Source organism: Lissotriton vulgaris, chromosome 7 (assembly GCF_964263255.1).
Source record: "Lissotriton vulgaris chromosome 7, aLisVul1.2, whole genome shotgun sequence".
Taxonomy (NCBI): domain Eukaryota; kingdom Metazoa; phylum Chordata; class Amphibia; order Caudata; family Salamandridae; genus Lissotriton; species Lissotriton vulgaris.
In genome coordinates, this window is record NC_141695.1 from 909,248,312 (window position 1) to 909,265,660 (window position 17,349).

A 17,349-nucleotide genomic window follows, 5' to 3' on the forward strand; every position below is an offset into this window, starting at 1 on the left:
GGGTTTGTGTTTGTATGTGTGGGGTTGTGTGTGTGTGAGGTTGTGGGATTGTGTTTGGGGGGTGTTTGTGTGGGGTTGTGTGTGTGTGGGTGGGGTTTGTGTATGGAGTTATGTGTGTGGGGTTTGTGTGTGTGGGGGTTATGTGTGTGGGGGGCTTGTGTGTGGGGGGTTGTGTGTGGGGAGTTGTGTGTGTGTGTATGGGGTTGTGTGTGTGTGGTTGTGTGTAGGTGGTTGTGTGTGTGGGGGTTGTGTGGGGGGGGTTGTGTGTGTGGGGGGTTGTGTGTGTGGGGGGTTGTGTGGTTGTGTGTGTGGTTGTGTGTTTGTGCGTGGTGTGTTTGTTTGTGGTTGTGTGTGTGGGAGGTTGTGTTGGGGGTTGAATGTGAGTTGGGGGGTTGAGTAGGTGTATGTGTGTTGGGGTGTGTGGGGGGTTGTGTGTATGTAGGGGGTTTTGTGTGTGTGTGGTTGTGTGTGGGGTTGTGTGTGGAGTTTTGGGTGTGTGGGGGTGTGTGGGGTTGTGTGTGTGAGTGTGAGGGGTTGTGGGGGGGTGTGGGGTTGTGTGTGTAGGGTGGTTTGTGTGTGTAGGGTGGTGTGTGTGTATGTGTGAGGTTATGTGTGTGGGGTGTGTGGGTTTGTGTGTGTGGGGGGGTGTGGGGGGTTGTGTGTGGGGGTTGGGGGTTGTGTGTTAGGGGTGTTTGTCTGGGGGTGTGTGTGTGGGTTATGTGTGTGGGTTGTGTGTGGGGTTGTGTGTGGGTGTGTGTGAGGGGGTTGTGGGTGGGGGGTTGTGTGTGTGGGGGGTTGTGTGTGTGGGGGGGTTGTGTGTGGGGGATTCTGTGTGTGGGGGGGATTATGTGTGTGTGGGGGGTTGTGTGTGTGGGGGTATTTTTGTGTGTGGGTTGTGTGTGTGGGGAGTTGTGTGTGTTGGGGTTTGTGTGTGTGGGGGGTTTGTGTGTGGGGGGTTGTGTGGTGTGTCGGGTTGTGTGTGTAGGGGTGTGTGTGGGCATGCGGTTGTGTGGTTGTGTGTTTGTGTAGTTGTGGGGTTGTGTGTGTGGTTGTGTGTGTGTGGTTGTGCTGGGTTATATGTGTGTGTGGGGTTGTGTGGTTTTTTGTGTGGGGGTTGTGTGTGTGGGGGGTTGTGCATGCAGGTGGTTGTATGTGTGGGGGGTTGTGTGTGGGGGGGTGGGGCTGTGTGTGTGTGTGGGGGGGTTCTGTGTGGTTATGGGGTTGTGTGTGTGGGTGTGAGTCGGGGGTTGTGTGTGGGAGGGTTGTGAGTGTGTGGGGTTGTGTGTGTGTGGGGGGAGATTGTGTATGTGGGGGGGTTGTGTGTGTAAGGGGTTGTTTGTGTGGGGTTGTGTGTGTGGGGTTTTGTGTTTGTGGGGTTGTGTGTGGGGGGCTTTTGTGTGGGGGGCTTGTGTGTGTGTGGGGGGGCTGTGTGTGTGGGGGGGGGATGTTGTGAGTGGGGGGTTGTGTGTGGGGGGTTGTGTTTGTGGGGTTGTGTGTGGGGTTGTGTGTGGGGTTTTGTGTGTTGTGTGGTTGTGTGTGTGGTTGGTTGTGTGTGTGGTTGTGTGTGTTGTTGTGTGTGGGGTTGTGTGTGTGGTTGTGTGTCGGGTGTGTGGTGGGGTTGTGTGTTTGGGGTTTGTGTGTTTGGGGTTGTGTCTGTGGGTTTGTGTGTGTGTGGGGTCGTGTTTGTGTATGGGGTTGTGTGGGGTTGTGTGTGGGGGGTTGTGTGTGGGGTTGTGTGTGGGGTTGTGTGTGACTGCATGGGGTTATGTGAGTGTGGGTTTGTGTGTTGGGGTGTGTGGGGAGGGTTGTGTGTGTGGTTGTGTGTGGGGGGATGTGTGTGGGGGGGTTTGGGTGTGTGTTTTGGGATGTGTGTGTGATTGCGTGGGGTTATGTGAGTGTGTGGGTTTGTGCGTGTGGGGTGGTGTGTGTGGGGTTTGTGTGTGGGGTTTTGTGTGTGTGGGTGGGTGTGTGTGTGTGTGGGGGGGATGTGTGTGTGGGGGGCTTGTGTGTGGGGGTTGTGTGTGTTGGGTTGGGTGTGTGAGGGTTTTGTGTGTGTTTGGGGTTGTGTGTGTGGGGGGTTGTTTGTGAGTGTGTGGGGTTCTGTGTGTGGGGTTGTTGTGTGTGTGTGGGATTGTGTGGGTGGGGGTTGTGTGTGTGGGGGGTTGTGTGTGAACGTGGGGTTGTTCGTGGGAGTGGGGTTGTATGTGTGTGGGGTTGTGTGTTCGGGGGTTCTCTGTGTCTGGGGGTTGTATGTGTGGGGGTTGTGTGGGGTTGTGTGTGGGGGTTTGTGTGTGTGGGGGGGTTGTGTGTGTGTGTGTTTGTGTGTGGGGGGTTGTGTGTGTGTGGCTGTGTGTGGGGGGTTGTGTGTGTGGAGGGTTGTGTGTTGTGTGTTTGTGTGTGGTTTTGGGGTGTGTGGTTGTGTGTGGGTGTGTCTTTGTGTGTGGTTGTGTGGGGTTATGTGTGTGGTTTGTGTGTTCGTGGGGTTGTGTGGGTGTGTGTGTGTGGGGTGGGGTTGTGTGTGTGGGGTTGTGTGGGTTTGGGGTTGTATGTGGGGGTCTTGTGTGTGGGGGGGTTGTGTGTGGTGGGTGTGGGGGGTTGTGTGTGGGGGGATTGTGTGTGTGTGCAGGGTGTTTGTGTGGGGTTGTGTGTGTGTTCATGGGGTTGTGTGTGTGTTTGTGGGGTTGTGTGTGTGGTGGGTTGTGTGTGGTGGGTTGTGTGTGGATGGGTTGTGGTTGGGGGGTTTGTGTGTGTGTGTGGGGTTGTGATTTGGGGGGTTGTGATTTGGGGGTTTGTGAGTGTGTGGGGATGTGTGTGTGGGGTTGTGTGTGTGGGGGTTGTGTGTGTTGGCTTGGGTGGTCTGGGGGGTTGTATGTGTGGAGGGTTGTGTGGGGTTGTGTGTGGGGGGGGTTGTGTGTGTTTATGTGTGGGGGGTTGTGTGTGTGTGAGGCTGTGTGTGGGGGTGGGGATGTGGGGGGTTGTGTGTGGGGGGGTTGTTTGTTGTGTATTTGTGTGTGGTTGTGGGGTTGTGTGGTTGTGTGTTGTGTGTGGTTGTGTCTTTGTGTGTGGTTGTGTGGGGTTATGTGTGTGGTTTGTGTGTTCGTGAGGTTGTGTGGGTGTGTGTGTGGGGTGGGGTTGTGTGTTGAGTATTGTGGGTTTGGGGTTGTGTGTGGGGGGCTTGTGTGTGGGGGGTGGTGGGGGTTGTGGGGGTGGGGGGGATTGTGTGTGTGTGTGTGCAGGGTGTTTGTGTGGGGTTGTGTGTGTGTTCATGGGGTTGTGTGTGTGGGGGGTTGTGTGTGTGGGGTTGTGTGTGTGTGGGGGTTGTGTGTGTGGGGGGTTGTGTGTGGTGGGCTGTGATTTGGGGGTTGTGTGTATGGGGGTAGTGTGTGTAAGGTTGTGTGTGGGGGGTTGTGTTGTGTGTGGAGTTGTGTGTGTTTGGGGTTGTGTGTTGGGGGGTTGTGTGGGGGGTGTGTGTGTGGGGTTGTGTGTGGGGGGTTGTGTATGTGTGGGGTTGTGTTTGTGTGGGGTTGTGTTTGTGTGGGGGGTTGTGTGTGGGGGGTTGTGTGTGGTTGGTTGTGTTTATTTGGTTGTGTGTGTGGTTGTGTGGGGGGTTGAGTGGTTGTGTGTGTGGTTGTGTGTGGGGGGTTTGTGTGAGGGGTTGGGTGTGTGTGGGGTTGGGTGTGTGTGGGCTTGGGTGTGTTGGGTTGTGTGGTGGGGGTTTGTGTGGTGGGGGTTATGTGTGTGGGGGGTTGTTTGTGTGTGGGAGGTTGTGTTTGTGTATGGGGTTGTGTGTGCGGGTTGTGGATGTGGGGTTGTATGTGTGAGTGTGTGGGGTTGTGTGAGTGTGTGGGGTTGTGTGTGTGAGTGTGTAGGGTTGTGTGAGTGTGTGGGGTTGTGTTTGTGGGTGGTGTGTGGGGTTGTGTGTGAGTATGTGGGGTTCTGTGGGGTGTTGGAAGGTTGTGTGAGTGGGCTTGTGTGTGTGTGGGGTTGTGTGTGTTGGGTTGTGTGTGGGGGGTTAAGTGTGTGGGGTTGTGTGTGTTGTGGGGGGTTGTGTTTGTGTATGGTATTGTGTGTGGGGGCTTTGTGTGTGGGGTTGTGTGAGTGTGGGTTGTGTGTGTGGTTGTGTGTGGGGTTGTGTGGTTGTGTGTGGGGGCGTCTGTGTGTGATTGTGTGGGGTTGTGTGAGCATGTGGGGTTTTGTGTGTGGGCTGGTTGTGTGGGGTTGTTTGTGGGGTTGTGTGTGTGAGGGGGGTTGTGTGTGTGGGGATGTGTGTGGGGGGTTGTTTGTGTGGGGAGTTGTGTGTGGGGGGTTGTGTGTGTGGGGTTGTGTGTGTGGGGTTGTGTGTGTGTGTGGGGTTGTTTGTGAGTGTGGGGTTGTGTGTTGGTCATTGTGTGTGTGGGGTTGTGTGTGAGTGTGTGGGGTAGTTTCTGGGAGTGGGGTTGTATGTGTATGGGGTTGTGGGTGTGGGGTTGTGTGTTGGGGGTTCTTTGTGTGTGGGGGGTTGTGTTCATGTATGGGATTGTGTGGGGGGTTGTGTGGGGGGGCTTTGTGTGTGGGGTTGTGTGAGTGTGGGTTTGTGTGTGGGGGGTTGTGTGGGGGGTTGTGTGTGTGGTTGTGTGTGGGGGGTTTTGGGTGTGTGTGGGGGGGTTTGTGTGTGATTGTGTGGGGTTGTGTGAGCATGTGGGGTTTTGTGTGTGGGGTGGTTGTGTGGAGTTGTTTGTGGGGTTGTGTGTGTGTGAGTGGGTTGTGTGTGTGGGGAAGTGTGTGGGGGGTTGTTTGTGTGGGGGTTGTGTTTGGGGGGTTGTGTGTGTGGGGTTGTGTGTGTGGGGGGGGTTGTTTGTGAGTGTGTGGGTCAGTGTGTGTGTGGGGTTGTGTGTGTGTGTGGGGTTGTGTGTGAGTGTGTGGGGTTGTTTTTGGGAGTGGGGTTGTGTGTGTGTGGGGTTGTGTGTGTGGGGTTGTGTGTTGGGGAGTTTTGTGTGTGGGGGGGTTGTGTGTGTGCGTGTGTGTGTGTGTAGCTGTGTGTGGGGTGGTTTCTGTGTGGTTATGGGATTGTGTGTTTGAGTGTGAGTTGGGGGGTTGTGTGTGGGAGGGTTGCAAGTGTGTGGGGTTGTGTGTGTGGGGGGGTTGTGTGTGTGGGGGGGTTGTTTGTGTGGGATACTGTGTGTGGGGTTTTGTGTTTGTGGGGTTGTGTGTGGGGGGGCTTTTGCATGGGGTGCTTGTGTGTGTGGGGGGGTTGTGTGTGGGGTTGTGTGTGTTGTGTGGTTGTGTGTGTGGTTGTGTGTGGGGTTGTGTGGTTGTGTGTGTGGTTGTTTGCCGGGTGTGTGTGTGGGGGGTTGTGTGTGGGGGGGGGTTGTGTGTTTGGGGTTGTGTCTGTGGGTTTGTGTGTGTGGGGGGTTGTGTTTGTGTATGGGGTTGTGTGTGTGTGGGGTTGAGTGTGGGTGGTTGTGTGTGGCGTTGTATGTGTGACTGGGTGGGGTTATGTGAGTGTGGGTTTGTGTGTTGGGGTGTGTGGGGAGGGTTGTGTGTGGTTTTGTGGGTGGGGGGATGTGTGTGGCTTGTGTGTGGGGGGGTTTTGGGTGTGTGTGTGGGGTTGTGTGTGTGATTGCGTGGGGTTATGTGAGTGTGTGGGTTTGTGCGTGTGGGGTGGTGTGTGAGTGTGTGGGGTTGTTTTTGGGAGTGGGGTTATATGTGTGTGGGTTTGTGTGTGTGGGGTTGTGTGTTGGGGGTTCTTTGTGTGTGGGGGGTTGTGGGGTTGTGTGTGTGTGGGGGTGTGTGTGTGGGGCTGTGTGTGGGGGGGTTTCTGTGTGGTTATGGTGTTGTGTGTGTGGGTGTGAGTTGGGGGGTTGTGTGTGGGAGGGTTGCGAGTGTGTGGGGTTGTGTGTGTGGGGGGGATTGTGTGTGTGTGGGGGGTTGTGTGGGGGTGTTGGAGGGTTGTGTGGATGGGGTTGTGTGTGGGGTTATGTGTGTGTGGGGTTGTTTGTGTGTGGGAGGTTGTGTTTTTGTAAGGGGTTGTGTGTGTGGGGTTGTGTTTGTGGGGGTTGTGTGTGTGAGGGGTTGTGTGTATGAGTGTGTGGGGTTGTGTGAGTGTGTGGGGTTGTGTGTGAGTGTGTGGGGTTGTGTGGGGGTGTTGGAGGGTTGTGTGAGTGGGGTTGTTTGTGTGTGGGGTTGTGTGTGTGTGTGGGGTTGTGTTTGTGTATGGGGTTGTGTTTGTGTGTGGGGTTGTGTGTGCGGGGTTTTTTGTGTTTGGGGTTGTGTGTGGGGGGGTTATGTGTGTGGGGTTGTGCGTGAGTGTGTGGGCTTGTGTGTGAGTATGTGGGGTTGTGTGGGGGTGTTGGAGGGTTGTGTGAGTGGGGTTGTTTGTGTGTGGGGTTGTGTGTGTGTGTGGGGTTGTGTTTGTGTATGGGGTTGTGTTTGTGTGTGGGGTTGTGTGTGCGGGTTTTTTTGTGTTTTGGGGTTGTGTGTGGGGGGGTTATGTGTGTGGGGTTGTGCGTGAGTGTGTGGGGTTGTGTGTGTGGGGGTTGTGTGTGTGGGGTTGTGTGTTTTGGGTTGTGTGTGTGGGGTTGTGTGTGTGGGGGGGATTGTGTGTGTGGGGGGGTTGTGTGGGGGTGTTGGAGGGTTGTGTGGATGGGGTTGTGTGTGGGGTTATGTGTGTGTGGGGTTGTTTGTGTGTGGGAGGTTGTGTTTTTGTAAGGGGTTGTGTGTGTGGGGTTGTGTTTGTGGGGGTTGTGTGTGTGAGGGGTTGTGTGTATGAGTGTGTGGGGTTGTGTGAGTGTGTGGGGTTGTGTGTGAGTGTGTGGGGTTGTGTGGGGGTGTTGGAGGGTTGTGTGAGTGGGGTTGTTTGTGTGTGGGGTTGTGTGTGTGTGTGGGGTTGTGTTTGTGTATGGGGTTGTGTTTGTGTGTGGGGTTGTGTGTGCGGGGTTTTTTGTGTTTGGGGTTGTGTGTGGGGGGGTTATGTGTGTGGGGTTGTGCGTGAGTGTGTGGGCTTGTGTGTGAGTATGTGGGGTTGTGTGGGGGTGTTGGAGGGTTGTGTGAGTGGGGTTGTTTGTGTGTGGGGTTGTGTGTGTGTGTGGGGTTGTGTTTGTGTATGGGGTTGTGTTTGTGTGTGGGGTTGTGTGTGCGGGTTTGTTTGTGTTTTGGGGTTGTGTGTGGGGGGGTTATGTGTGTGGGGTTGTGCGTGAGTGTGTGGGGTTGTGTGTGTGGGGGTTGTGTGTGTGTGGGGTTGTGTGTTTTGGGTTGTGTGTGGGGGGTTGTGTGTGTGGAGTTGTGTGTGTTGTGGGGGGTTGGGTTCGTATATGGGGTTGTGTGTGGGGGTCTTTGTGTGTGGGGTTGTGTGTGGGGTTGTGTGGTTGTGTGTGTTTTTTTATGTTTGTGGGGGGTTTGTGTGTGGGGGTCTTTGTGTGTGGGGTTGTGTGGTTGTGTGTGGGGTTTTTTTGGTGTTTGTGGGGGGTTTGTGTGTGATTGTGTGGGGTTGTGTGAGCATGTGGGGTTTTGTGTGGGGTGGTTGTGTGGGGTTATTTGTGGGGTTGTGTGTGTGTGAGGGGGGTTGTGTGTGTGGGGATGTGTGTGGGGGGTTATGTGTGTGGGGTTGTGTGTGTGTGGGGTTGTTTGTGAGTGTGTGGGGTTGTGTGTGTGTGGGTCATTGTGTGTGTGGGGTTGTGTGTGGGGGGTTGTGTGTGAGTGTTTGGGGTTGTTTTTGGGAGTGGGGTTGTATGTGTGTGGGGTTGTGTGTATGGGGTTGTGTTTTGGGGGTTCTTTGTGTGTGGGTGGTTGTGTGTGGGGGGTTGTGTGGGGTTGTGTGAGTGGGCGGTTAGAGTGTGTGGGGGATTATGTGTGTGTGTGTGGTTGTGTGTTGGTGGTTGTGTGGGGTTATGTGTGTGGTCGTGTGTGTGTTTGTGTGGTTGTGTGGGGTGGGGTTGTGTGTGTGGGGGGCTTGTGTGTGGGGGGTTATGTGTGGGGGTGTGTGTGGGGGGTTGTGTGTGGGTGTGTGGGGTTGTGTGTGGGGGTGGGGGGTTGTGTGTGTGGTTATGGGGATGTGTTTGTGTGGGCGTGAGTTTGTTGGGTTGTGTGTGTGGGTGGGTTGTGTGTGTGGGGGGGTTGTGTGAGTATGTGTGTGGGGTGTTTGTGTGTGTGTTGGTGGGGTTGTGTGTGTGTTGGTGGGGTTGTGTGTGTGTTCGTGGGGTTGTGTGTGTGGCAGGCTTGTGTGTAGGGGTTGTGTGTGGGGGGGTTGTATTTGGGGGGTTTTGTGTGTGTGTGTGGGGTTGTGTGTGGGGTTGTGTGTGTGTGTGGTTGTGTGAGTGGGGGGTTGTGTGTGAGGGGTTGTGTGTGTGGTTGGTTGTGTGGTGGGGTTGTGTGTGGGAGTTGTGTGTGTGGGGTTGTGTTGTGTGTGGGGTTGTATGTGTGTGGGGTTGTGTGTGGGGGGTTGTGTGTGTGGTTGGTGGTGTGTGTGGTTGTGTGTGGTTGTGTGGGGGGTTGTGTGTGTGGAATTATGTGTGTGGAGTTGTGTGTGAGGGGTTGGGTGTGTGTGGGGTTGGGTGTGTATGGGGTTGGGTGTGTTGGGTTGTGTGGTGGGGGATTGCGTGGTGGGGGTTGTGTGGTAGGGGTGGTGTGGTGGGGGTTATGTGTGTATGGGGTTGTGTGTGTGTGTGGGAGGTTGTGTTTGTGTATGGGGTTGTGTGTGGGGGGGGGGTTTGTTTGTGGGGGTTGTGTGTGTGAGGGGTTGTGTGAGTGTGTGGGGTTGTGTGTGTAAGTGTGTGGGGTTGTGTGAGTTTGTGGGGTTGTGTGTCTGGGGTGGTGTGTGTGTGGGGTTGTGTGTGGGGTTGTGTGTGTGAGGGTGTGGGGGGGGTTATGTGGGGGTGTGTGTGGGGTTGTGTGTGTGGGGTTGTGTGTGGGTGGTTGTGTGTATGGCGTTGTGTGTGGGGGGGCTTGTGTGTGTTGGGTTGTGTGTGTGGGGTTGTGTGCGTTGTGGGGGGTTGTGTTTGTGTATGGGATTGTGTGGGGGGTTGTGTGTGGGGGGCTTTGTGTGTGGGGTTGTGTGTGTGAGTGCGTGGGGTTGTGTGAGTGGGTTTGTGTGTTGGGGTGTGTGGGGGGTTGTGTATGGGGGTTGCATGTGTGTGGTTGTGTGTGGGGTTGTGAGGTGTGTGGGGGTTTTGGGTGTGTGTGGGGGGGGGGGTTTGTGTGTGATTGTGTGGGGTTGTGTGAGCATGTGGGGTTGTGTGTTTGGGGTGGTGTGTGTATGGGGTTATTTGTGGGGTTGTGTGTGTGTGTGTGTGTGAGGGGTAGTTATGTGTGTGAGTGGCCAGGGTTGTGTGTGTGGGGGGTTGTTTGTGTGGGGGGTTGGGTGTGTGGGGGGTTGTGTGGGTGGGGTTGTGTGTGAATGTGTGGGGTTGTGTGTGAGTGGTGGGGTTGTGTGTGTGTGGGTTTTTTTGTGTGTGTGGGGGGCTGTGTGTGGTTGCGTGTGTGGGGTTGTGTGTATGGGGTTGTGTGTGGGGTTGTGTGTGTGGGGTTGTGTGTGGGGGTGTTTGTGTGTGGTTGTGTGTGGGGGGGTTGTGTGTGTGGGGTTGTGTGTGGGGGGGTTGTGTGTGGGGGTTGTGTGTGTAGACATGTGTGTGTGTGTGGCTGTGTGTGGTTGCGGGGTTGTGTGGTTGTGTGTGGTTGTGTCTGTGTGTGGTTGTGTGGGGTTATGTGTGTATGGTTGTGTGTGGGGTTGTGTGTATTTTCGTGGGGTTGTGTGTGTGGGGGGTGTGTGTGTGGGGTTGTGTGTGTGGGCTTGTGTGTGTGGGGGGCTTGTGTGTGGGGGGTTGTGTGTGTGGGGGGGTTGTGTTTGGGGGATTGTGTGTGGGGGGGTTGTGTGTGGTTATATGGTTGTGTGTGTGGGTTTGAGTTTGTGGGGTTGTTTGTGGGGGTGTGTGTGTGAGGGGGGTGTTTGTGTGGGGTTCTGTGTGTGGGCTGTTGTGTGTGTGGGGGGTGGTGGGGTTGTGTGTGGGGGCCTGTGTGTGGGGGGTTGTGTGTGTGGGGGGTTATGTGTGTGGGGGTTGTGTGTGTGTGGGGTTGTGTGTGTGGGGGTTTTGATTGGGGGTTGTGTGTGGGGGGGTTTGTGTGTGTGGGGTTGTGTGTGAGAGTGTGGGGTTGTGTGTGAGTGGGGGGGTTGTGTATGTGGGGTAGTGTGTGTGTGGGGTAGTGTGCGTATGGGGTTGTGTGTGGGGGGGTTGTGTGTGGGGTTGTGTGTGTGATTATCTGGGGGGTTGTGTGTGTGGGGTTGTGTGTGTGTGTGTGTGTGTTGTGTGTTAGGGGGGTTGTGTGTCTGGGGGGGTTGAGTGTGATGGTTGTGTGTGGGGGAGTTGTGTGGGGTTGTGTGTGTGGGGTTGTATGTGTGTGGGGGGTTGTTTGTGTGGGTTAGTTTGTGGGGTTGTGTGTGTGTGTGTGAGGGGGAGTTATGTTTGTGAGTGTGTGGGGATGTGTGTGGGGGGGCGGGTTGATTGTGTGGGGGGTTGGGTCTGTGGGGGGTTGTTTGTATGGGGTTGTGTGTGTAGGGGGTTGTGTGTGAGTGTGTGGGGTTCTGTGTGAGTGGTAGGGTTTGTATGAGTGGTGGGGTTGTGTGGGGGGGGTGGTGTGTGTGGTTGTGTGTGTGGGGTTGTGTGTATGGGGTCGTGTGTGTGGGGTTGTGTGTGAGTGTGTGTGGGGTTGTGTGTGGGGGGTTTGTGTGTGTGTGGTTGTGTGTGGGGGTTGTGTGTGTGGGGGTTGTGTGTTTGGGGGGGTTGTGTGTGTGGGGCTGTGAGTGTGGGGGGGTCGTGTGTGTGTAGGCATGTGTGTGTGTGGTTGTGTGTGGTTGTGAGGTTGTGTGGTTGTGTCTTTGTGTGTGGTTGTGTGGGGTTATGTGTGTGGTTGTGTGTTGGGTTGTGTGTGTGTTCGTGGGGTTGTGTGTGTGGGGGTTGTGTGTGGGTGGGGTTGTGTGTGTAGGGTTGTGTGTGTGGGGGGCTTGTGTGTGGGGGACTTGTGAGTGGGGGGGTTTGTGTGTGTGTGTAGGGGTTGGGTGTGTGTGGGGGGGTTGTGTATGGGGGGTTGTGTGTGTGTGTGGGTTTGAGTTTGTGGGGTTGTGTGTGGGGACGGGTTGTGTGTGTGGGGGGAGGTTGTGTGTGTGTTGGGGGTGTTTGTGTGGGGTTGTGTGTGGGGGCGTGTGTTCGTGGGGTTGTGTGTGGGGGCGGTTGTGTGTGTGTGAGGTGGGGTTGTGTGTGTGGGGTTGTGTGTGGCGCACTTGTGTGTGGGGGGTTGTGTGTGTGGGGGGGGTTGTGTGTGTGTATGGGGTTGTTTGTGGGGGGGTTGTGATGTGGGGGTTGTGTGTGTGGGGTTGTGTGTGTGGAGTTGTGTGTGTGGGGGGTTTTGTGTGTTAGTGAGTGGGGGGTTGTGTGTGTGTGGGGTTGTGTGTGTGGTGGTGAGTGTGTGGGGGGTTGTGTGGGGGAGTTGTGTGGGGTTGTGTGTGGGGTTGTGTGTGTGGGGTTGTATGTGTGTGGGGGTTGTGTGTGTGGGGTTGTGTGTGGGGAGGTGTTTGTGTTGGGTTGTGTGTGTGTCGGGTTGTGTGTGGGGGGTAACAGAATGGGAGGTGAGGCGGTGAATGGGATCGAAGGGAGTGACCAAAGGGGAGACGATTAAATAGGTAAAGAAGAAAGTAATGGAAATAAAGGGGGAGGGAGGGGAACAAGGAGGAAGAGTGGTAGTGGGAGGGTGGGGTAAAGGGAAAGAAGGGATGGGTTAGGGAAGGGTGTGGGAAGGGAATGGAAAGGAAATTAAAGGAAAAATGAGTGGAAGAAGGTGGAGGAGAAGAGAAAGGAGGAGAAAGGCAGGGAAAGGAAGAGAGATGGGAGGGGAGAGGGCAAATGAGAGAGAGGGAGTTGAGGGGAAGGGTAGTGAGGGGAAGGGTAGGGTATGGAAGAAGGGGTGGGTGAGGGGAAAGGGGAGGGAATGATGAAGAGGAAGGGAGGTGAAGGAAGAAAGAATAAGGAAGAACGGACGGGTAAGAGGAAGGGGTGCAGAAAAGGAGCAGAGGCGATGGGAGCAGATTGGAAGGGAAAGTGGCTGTGACCGGGAGGGAATGGAGGGGAAGAGAAGGGAAGGGGTGGAGATGGAAAAGGAGATAAGAGAGTGCAGGATGGGCCCGGAATGGATTGAATGGGAAGGAGAGGGGAGTGACAGAAGGGGAGAAAATTAAAGAGTGATGGAGAAAAGGGGAACTTAAAAGAAAGGGAGAGAAGGGGATATGAGAGGAGAGATAGGAATGTACGGTAGAGAAGGAAAACGGGAAAGAGAAAGGAAAAGGGAAGGGAAGTTTCAAGACAGTATCAAGTCAGTATCAAGCCAGTATCAAGCCAGTATCAAGTCAGTATCAAGCCAGTATCAAGTCAGTATCAAGCCAGTATCAAGTCAGTATCAAGCCAGTATCAATTCAGTTTAAAGTTTGGTTTCAAGTTCGTTTTTCATTTGCTTTCTATACTCACCTTGTCCCTTTCACCCAGCCCCGCCCAGTTCTTATGGAGCCTGTGAGGCCCCGGCCCCCTCGGCCTCTTGGGGGCCTCGGCTCCAGCCGCAGCTGTGGTCCTCTCCGTCCGGTGCTCATGAGTGCAATGCTGCGGCTGCCTGGTTACCAGCCTTGTATAACACGGACACGTCACAATAGAGATCTTCAACCTGTCATCGTACATCACCGGTTTATGGGCGATGACAAGTGTTGCATGCGGTGTAGAGGAGGAGCTGCCGAGACACGGTTTTAATTCAATTACCTAAAAAAAAAAGCAAAAATCTATTTAGTCACAAAAGGATCCTGCGATGAGCCTCAAAGACGATCTAATCTTGCCCGACCTTCTTCCCTCTCAGTGGCCTCTCCTTGTCTCTGCTGCAGCGGAGGCCTCCCCTCTGCACTTAGCCTGGACCTCCTGACATCACAGAGGAGGGCCTGGCACGTCACAGGTGTGTTCCATCCACAGGATTCCCCTGCTGGTGCTGGCCTGGACCTCGTGACATCACAGAGGAGTGCCTGGCGTGTCACAGTTGTTCCATCCACAGGATTCCCCTGCTGGTGCTGGCCTCGACCTCGTGACGTCACAGCGGAAGTCCTTGCACGTCACAGGTGTTCATTCCACAGGATTCTGCTGCTGGAAAGGCCCGGCCCAAAGGCTGTCACAACTTGCTTGCACACACACATCTATACAAGCACGTGCGAAGACACTCACACAGGGGAGTCATACGCTACAATTTATTATGAACTTTAACAAGAGAGCCCAATTAGGGCCACTCTTCATTGGTCACAGTGAGAGAACTTCGAACCAATCACACCCAGGAGCAGTTGTTGCGTCTCTTCTGATAGATGGGTCTCCCCTCGTGTACGGTATACTATTCACAGCAGGAGCTCTCATTCTTCACCAGGCTCGTAACGGGGTCTCACTTGTGTGAATTTATAGAACAATCTTTACTGTTTGTTGCTCCGGGGTGCTTCTACTTTCCCTGTGAGTCTTATCATAGCTGCCAAGTTTCTGCGGTCATTGTGATATATGCTGCTCCAGTCCAGGCTTTTTCCTCTGAATTATGGGACGTGTAGTCCTGTTTATAATGAACAAGACTCCAAGTCCCAGAATTCCAGGAAAAAACGGGGACTGGAGCCGCACAACACGGATGGACCCGGAAAACTTGGCAGCTCTGCGAGAAAGCAGTGCTCAGGTCAGGAGAGCAACTAGGAGGGGGGCTAACTCTTCCAGCAAGTGGTGGGGGTCAAGAATTTCAGGCAATGCGGGCAGAGCCATCTTTATAGCCAATATGAGGGAAAGAAGTGACACATTTTGTCGTTTTGACACATTGAACAAACCCAATCTGATTAAGATGCCATGGTTACCCTTTTATTCCTCACTAGAGTTATGTTGGGGGCTAGCTACTAAGGCCAAATTGTTCATAGCAGTGTTTGATCCTTTTGCCGCACATGAATATTTCGATTTATGACATTTTAATTTATTGTTAGAAATTGGTTCTCCACTTGGCAGAGGTGTGTTGCCAAGGAACCAAGCTGTCCTTAGGTAACACCACTTCAGGTATTGCAGTTGAAGGAACCTTCTCTGCTCTGAACTCTTCTAGAGGGGCTGTTGCTTGTGACTTACAGGCCCCTTGCCAGGTTTACAGGCCACTCAGCAGCTCTCCCTATTCAGATCTCCTTTCTGGTGGTCTGGGCTCTCGGCTGCTTTCCACTCTCCAAGCTGCAGCTCACCTCCCCAGGTCAAAGGGCAGGTCTCCCTGAAGCAAGGGAGACATCAGGTATCGCTCCAGCCAGCTTTCTTCACTACCTTCTTCAGAAGAAAATAAAACAAAACAAAACAAAACAAAACATCCTCATTGTTTACCATTTACAGGCTGCAGAGTGGCTATTACTCCGTGTGTGCATTTTATTTATTTTAATTTATAAAGTTTTATATGGGCGAACTTGATCCCGAAGGATATCAGAGCGCTTTACAATTTGAGGTAATAAAATAACTTCCCACCCTATTCCAAGCCTGAATACCGAACAAAAGCTGCAGCATATGCATCAAGTTCCTTTAAGTGAGGGGAACATATTGTCACAACAAACACTGCTGCAGGAGGTAAGGACCATATATCAATTCCGCTGGACAGCAATGAAGGTATCGAAGTGATACTCACTATCCTATAAAATGCCAGGCATAATGCCATGCCTTCAAACATCAGGGTCTAATCTGCAATGGCACTAGGGATGGAATCAAGAGAATGGCCGGAGGGCCCCGCCCGAGGATGCAATTGAGGTGGACATAATGTATACGTAGGCCAGTGACTATAAACTGAGCCACACATGTGCACTTGTTTAGTATCCAAAAAACATCAGATTTACACCTACAGAGTGGAAAGACCGTAAGGGAAGCCATATTAATTTAGGAAAACATAATATTGCCTGAACATGCTATTGGGACGGGCATGTCCCCTGTGAGGTACAAGTCATGTTGCCCTATCCTGAAAACTTGACTGTGAGTAGCTGGTATCCCAGAGATTATTTAATTTTGGCCCTAGCCTTGTATTAATCTAGCGCATAGAGGCCTATGCTGTCCCTTGACGTGACGGAGGTCATGGACCTATCCTGTGACCTGGAGGGACATGTCAAGCATGCCCTCATTTTCCTGATAGTGGACTACCAGCATGCCACAGGTTTAGCATGTAAACCGATGGCGCAGCATACAGTGTTTTGTGAGTGCATAGTCATGATCAGACCTTTTTATTTGTGTCACAGGAGTGGAGGCCCGCCATTGTAAAGTTCTGCCTCAGTATACTAATCCTAACCCATGTGATAACATTCCAAATATATACTGTGTGTGTTTTTGTTGTGTCTTGTGTGGTGGTACATGCAATATGTACACAAGTGTGCCCGTGTAATGGAGGCCTCTGGTTTCCATTCTGGAAGCCCCAAATCTGCTCCTGTGCACAAGATGGAGGTGAGATTGTTTTCGCAGACAGTGGAGGTGTTTTGCTGACGTTCCTAAAGCTGGAGGGAGGAGACATAGACAACAAAGTGGGGATAGAGGAGACAAGAGACCTTCAGAAATTCACTGAAGCCTTTTTGCTGAGAGAAGCTGCTGATTAGTCTTCCTGTAGCACTGCCACTTGGAAGATGGTGGCGGTGAAGAGTGGGACAAAAGTCTTCTTTTCAATGTGGAAAGGATCTTTTAGGTGAGCCAGCCTTTTGTATTTCCCCTGATCACTGCATAGTGTGGTTGTTGATACACCAGGTATAGGAAGCTCACCTCTCTTTGTGCCTCGGTTGTGGTTACTCCTGGATGGAGACTACCGTACTACATGGAGCATCACTCTGCTCTGTATCCTACTGTGATGGCTGCTGTGCACCCAGAGGTGGCGTCTGTCTTACAGCCAACTTCCCAGATGACAGGGGTAATTCCCCGGAGTCTTGTTTTGCTGGAAGAGCTTATCTCCGACCTTAATTGCCTGGAAGCCAGCCGGCCTACTGAGAGAGGGAAATACCTGCCAACCCTGCAGGAGGTGTTGGAGTACCAGCCAGACCCTAGTGCTGAGGGTCAAACCGGGGGAATGGAGACAGCAAAGACTGATTGGTGAGTCCGATAGCATGAGCACAGTCTCTCCAGAAGTGAGGTGGCAAATGTAAATTGTGGATTGGCCGCTAACCTTGCGGCGGTGCAATAAGACCGATTGGGGGTGTCCTTGCTGGTAAAGTGAAACAACTGTGACCATGGACATATTTGCCATCAAAGCAAAGACTTGTGCCTGTGACCGTCACCACTGCTGCGTTTTCAAAGTGCTTACTGTGACTGCTAGCGTGCCACTGTGCCCCTGTCTAAATCGCAACCCAATTCGTGCTCAAGTGACCCAGAAGTGGGTCCAGTGCCTGCCCTGTGAACCCCACCACCAGTATCTGCATTTGTCAAAGAACTCCAGGCTACCAAATGAGCTACCCACCCTGTTACCAGCTTACCAAGATCAGCTGCCTCTTCTGCAACCACCACGTCTCATCCCAGAAGTGGGAGAGATTGGAGACACTTGTGTCGAAAAGACATGGAGGCTGTGTTGTGGTGAGACTGTGTCCAAGGAGACTGGATTGAACTGAGCTCAAACATTACTGAACTAGGGTGTCTGTGTCTGAGCCTTGAATTATGTTGCACAAAACTCTGTAACCTAAGGGGGACATGTTGGGCGTAGTTCGCAGAGTTTTGCTACGTGGACCTCCGTGAAGTTACAAAAAAACTCAGTGAAGTTCTGCTAGTGGCGGAGTGCAGTGCGATCTGCAGTTTGTGCTGGCATTTCTGCTGCTCGGGTAAAAATTGTACCCGAGCGGCAGCTCACGCTCGCAAACTTACTGTTCGCGATCGCGAACTTACGGTTCGCAATCGCAAGCGGGGGAAAAAACTCCACTGCACATCGAAAGCGGAGTTTTCTGCACTCTGCGAGCTCCGCGGAGTGCAGAAAACACCGCAAACTCTGCAAACGGAGTAAAGTTCACCGCCCAGGCCTAGTCCAGATTCGCAAGAGGAGGGAGCATTGCTGTTCACTTACGGACCATTTGTGCTTGTTCGGGGTGGTGCACAGATCTTCCTGAAGCCCTGCTAAGTGGGGGCTTCATAACTGAACCCACACTGTCGACTCATCTGCCTGAAGGGGGAGCCGCCACAGCTGATTGCCACCACCGCTGGGGACACCAACTCCCACATCCCAATGCTGTACCCTCACCTGTGATTCATCAACAGCGCTAGTTCACAAAGCCTGGGCCAAGGGCTGGCCTGTCCGTATCCAGAGGAGGCTGGACCTCCCGCTAACGTCTATTTCCCCCCCAAAATGTACTGTTGT

At 53.6% G+C, this 17,349-nt stretch overlaps 1 pseudogene; it reads right to left on the reverse strand.

The window, feature by feature from the left end:
- The window catches only part of LOC147702676 (uncharacterized), a 56,087-nt pseudogene that overhangs the window by 29,820 nt on the left and 8,918 nt on the right, over window positions 1-17,349 (reverse strand).